This window comes from Mycetomoellerius zeteki, unplaced genomic scaffold (genome assembly GCF_001594055.1).
Source record: "Mycetomoellerius zeteki isolate Tzet28-1 unplaced genomic scaffold, Tzet1.0 scaffold705, whole genome shotgun sequence".
Lineage (NCBI taxonomy): Eukaryota > Metazoa > Arthropoda > Insecta > Hymenoptera > Formicidae > Mycetomoellerius > Mycetomoellerius zeteki.
In genome coordinates, this window is record NW_017257726.1 from 1 (window position 1) to 4,465 (window position 4,465).

General features: G+C 34.0%; 1 pseudogene; it reads right to left on the reverse strand.

The window, feature by feature from the left end:
- Positions 1 to 563: 563 nt before the first annotated feature.
- The window catches only part of LOC108729174 (geranylgeranyl pyrophosphate synthase pseudogene), a 7,120-nt pseudogene continuing 3,218 nt past the window's right edge, over positions 564 to 4,465 (reverse strand).

Genomic DNA, 4,465 nt, shown 5'->3' on the forward strand with positions numbered 1-4,465 from the left:
TGCCCTTGTTCTTTCATTGTTTTTTAACATATTTATGTTAAAAAATCTTCATCACGAAAATTCATCAGATGATGATTGAACATTATTTCAATTTATTTCATGCAAGTAAAAGTAAAATGTATTTCATATTCATTTTGTATTTTTTCTAAAAAAATTGTGAGAATAAAGAAACATTTCATGCAGTTTATAGTCTTTTCTTTCTGTCGATTTTTACAATATTATGATCAATATTCGAAAAAAAAGATTAAGTACATTTTTTAAATTGTAAAACAAATAACTTTTTAAATATTGATAATAGAGAAATATTACAACATATAATTTCTAAATGACATTATATAAATATACATTTAATACTGTTCCCATTTGTGGTATAATAAAAAAGTAAAATAAATTATTTTAATTTTTATAAAGATCAAGATTTTGTAATTAGGCCTTTATTCCCTCAATTATTACGAAAGACAAAATTATTTAAAGATATAATTTTACAGTTAATGAGGAAGATATGTAATTAAAAAAAGGTGCAAAACAAAATATTATGTTGATGTAACAGAACGCAAACTTACACGAGGCTCGAATTATGGAGCATATTTATTATATCATCGATTTGTTGGAATTTATCATCTGATATCTTTAGCCAGTAATTAAAAGCTTCTACTAATTTTGCTCTTATTTGTTTTCCGGGAACTTGAAGAATATACGTGATTGGTTCCAATAATTTCTGCAAGAAATTTCACTTGTAAATTTCATCTAAATTAAAAAATGGCAAAAACGTAACAAAAATAAAGAGATCGTACAATTATCTAAAACTTCAGAAATTTTTGTAATTTTCAAGAATTGCCAAAAAATTCGGGATTTCGAATTATAGAAATTTAAATTACTAAAAATCGACAAATTAGGGAAGACCGGGCCTAAATGGGCATTTCAATTGCAACTTTCAATAATAAAATAAACGATTTTAGTTAAATGATTATCAGCGTTTTATAGAGTGATTATAAGACTGCAAGATGGCAATAAAAATTTTGGTGTTTCCAACTTCATTTCATCCATATATATAAAAAATGATGTGATTCGAAAAATGAAATCTCAAAAATTACTTTTGACTTTCGAAATTCACGTTTGACTACCTAAACATAACAACGCGACACCTAAACTAACCAAACTTCCTTGGTAAAGAAGACACACGAGATGCTATCTACAATATAAATTGGGGACTCATAAGATATATTTTGTCACTCAAAATTCAAATACCAGCTTAGTCCCGGTCTTCCCTATATGTTTAAAAAATATAAAGAGAAATCTTCTTCGTAAGAAACACTTCTAAATATTATTAAAAATGTTATATTAAACTAAAGTTAAATAAAAGGAAAACGAAGAATAAATAAAAATGAAGATGACATTCAATAAAATTTATAAAATTAAGGAACTATTTTTTAAAGTTATTTAATACATTTTCAGGATTCACATATAATGTCAAAAGTAAAAAGTAAAATTGTAAAAGTAAAAAAGGTACAAAGAATAGAATTAAAAAGAAAATAATAATTTTTTATTTTTATAATTAAAAATGAAAAAAAATTCGGTGACAATTTAAATTCCACATTTTCCCTCTGTGTTTCGTATTATACAAGTACAATCGCGCTGACTCACGTTCGCAGGTAACGTTTCTTAAATTCGGGAAATACTCCCCAGCAAGCAAAGTTCGTCATTTGGCGTCAAATTCAAGTCATGTTTGTACAAATGACGTTAAGTGACCATAGGTTTTATTCCACGTCATTTTCGTAACGTTATTTCGTGACGTCATATTGACGTCATAAGTCGCCAGTTGGGTAGCATAATGGTCAGTAAAGGACCAGGATATAACCTCAAAATGACGGCTCACCGATGACGTCAATCGTCTGTGACATTCGAGCGTCAATTTGACTTCATTAAGACGTCAGTAATGGTCAGTAAAGGCTCAAAATATGATGTGAAAATGACAAACTTTGCTATCTGCGGATCGTGAATATTCGCAGAGTTTCGGGTTTCTAAATGTCTCCAATAATGTTCTCAGGCTCTCGTCACTTTCTTTGTACAATCGAGAGAACACTTCTCGCTCTGCCGTGCAATGCGAAACATCGCTCAATAGTTACCTAAATAATTTATTAAAGTTAAGTCACATTCAACCTTGTATAAGATCTTTTACATCATCTACGCTCCTACACATCCGCGGCTCATTAAAAGAAAGAGGACACATTGCGTCGGTCGTGAAAATCCAGACATTTACACGCAATTACCAACACTCATGTGGGTCAGGATGCGCCTGCATTGATGGGAGGTATTCAATAATTGTTTTTTTATAATCCAGATCGTTCTGTTAGGGACAGTCTTAAGATTCCACATGACATTCAACATGACCACATATATGATATTCAATACATATTATTGTGCCATTTGATAAAATACACATTAGGCATTTTATCAATTGAGATATCTCACTTTTATTACATTTAGATTAGAATAGTGTACAACAGCTTTAATGTGCTATGAGTGTGCACTATTTCTGCCAATGAGAAACGCTATAGGAATACCCAGGTAGCAAAGTTTGTCATTTTGACGTCATACTACCTTGATCAAAATTTCCCGGAATTCATTCAGAAAATTCAAAATACAAATTTATTCATCAAAAGTGATATTGTCCCCTTCAAAGTACTCCCCATCGACTGCAACGCACTTATGCCAGTGCTTGATCCAGCTCTCGAAACATTTCTGGAACTCTATTGTTGGTATAGCTATCAGAGCCGTCTTCGATCTTTCCATTTACCTCTTAGTAGTGGTTTTTTGACTCGATCAAACAGAAAAAAATGGTATTTTGGGACTTTACTGACCATTACGTCTTAATGAAGTCAAATTGACGTTCAAATGTCACATACGAATGACATCATCAGTGAGCCCCCATTTTGACGTTATATCTTGGTTCTTTACTGACCATTCTCAGGTAGCAAATACACGTCATTTTGACGTTAAATTTTGGTCATTTACTGACCATGGCTGACGTCACTAAATGACGTCTTAATGACGTCATAATGACGTTCTAATGTCATAAAATTTTTGACGTCATGTTAGGACGTTTCCAAGCAGCAAATTAATTTAGGTAACAAGTCGACATCAAAATGACGTCTTTTGACGTCAAAATGACAAACGCCATCAGCTTCATGCTATCTATGTTGAGATCTCAACAATTAAGACATAAATATAGAAAACAATGATTTACAGCCATAATTTATCATGTTAGGACGTTTCCAAATGGAGAATTAAGGAAGACCAAAATATGACGTCAAAACATCGATTGGTCAATTTTTGGTCACTTGACGTCATTCGTACCAACGTGACCAGAATTTAAACGTGTGTTTGCTACTTAGGTTATACTATCCAACTGACGATTTATGACATCAATATGACGTCATGGAATGACGTTACGACAATGACGTCAGTGTGCCGTCACCTTAGAACATATTACGTATTACTGGAAGAAGAATTGCCTATGCTGGCTCGTATACCGAGATGAAGCCAACATCTGTGCGAGAGAGAAAGGTAGAGAGGGTCTAACGTTCGCAATGCGCATGCGTAGCACCACGTAGTACCGTCATCTCACACATCTGGGGTGCGTTCCAAAATCAACCTTGGTTACCACAAGCCGTTCCAAAATTATCATGGTCGGTTCATGGTTGATTTGTAGCACCGTTCCAAAACACTTACTTGGTCGACTTTAGAGGTAACTTTTATGACATCGAAAATTAGAGAGGTTGTAAGGGTTACCAAAGTAAAAGACGCGGGAAAATTGACGACAGCAATGTATCGATGATTATTCAGAAGAACTTCCTCTCCTCCAATTTCGATGAAATTAGGCTCATTCGGCGCATTTTTGCACAAAATGAAAGAATCTAGCAGAAAAGTGCGGGACTGTCCTGCGAATCGAGATATTAAGCGTTAAATCTGTTACAACTTTTCGATTTACGAGGTGGGGAGGGGAGCAGGAATCTTTCGCATGTATATGTACTTATAGCGATTGCGAAGGTTTCCGCCTTCTCTCCTCCTCCGACCCCGCGTTTCGCGTAGAAAGTTGTAAACTTCTGTGAACGATTTCAATTAATTTCATTAAAATCAGAGGTAAGATAACGATTCTCAATAAATACCGACTAAAATACGTGTACTACATTAAGTCGATGTGACATATTTCCTGACCTTAAAATTAAAAAGTTAAAAAACATCGTCTCTTAGAAGGGACTCACCACAAACCGATCGCTAGCTTCCCACGTGAAAAGCTGAAGAATTGAGCTCTCCACTTGAATCGGTCACTTACGAACGGAATCCCTCTCTACCATCCCACACTATCCAAGACCGTTCCAAAATAACTGCTACCTTAGTTAACTATATCCCCCTCCAAACCTCCAACCAACGAGGTTGACCAAGGTTGATTTTGGAACGCACC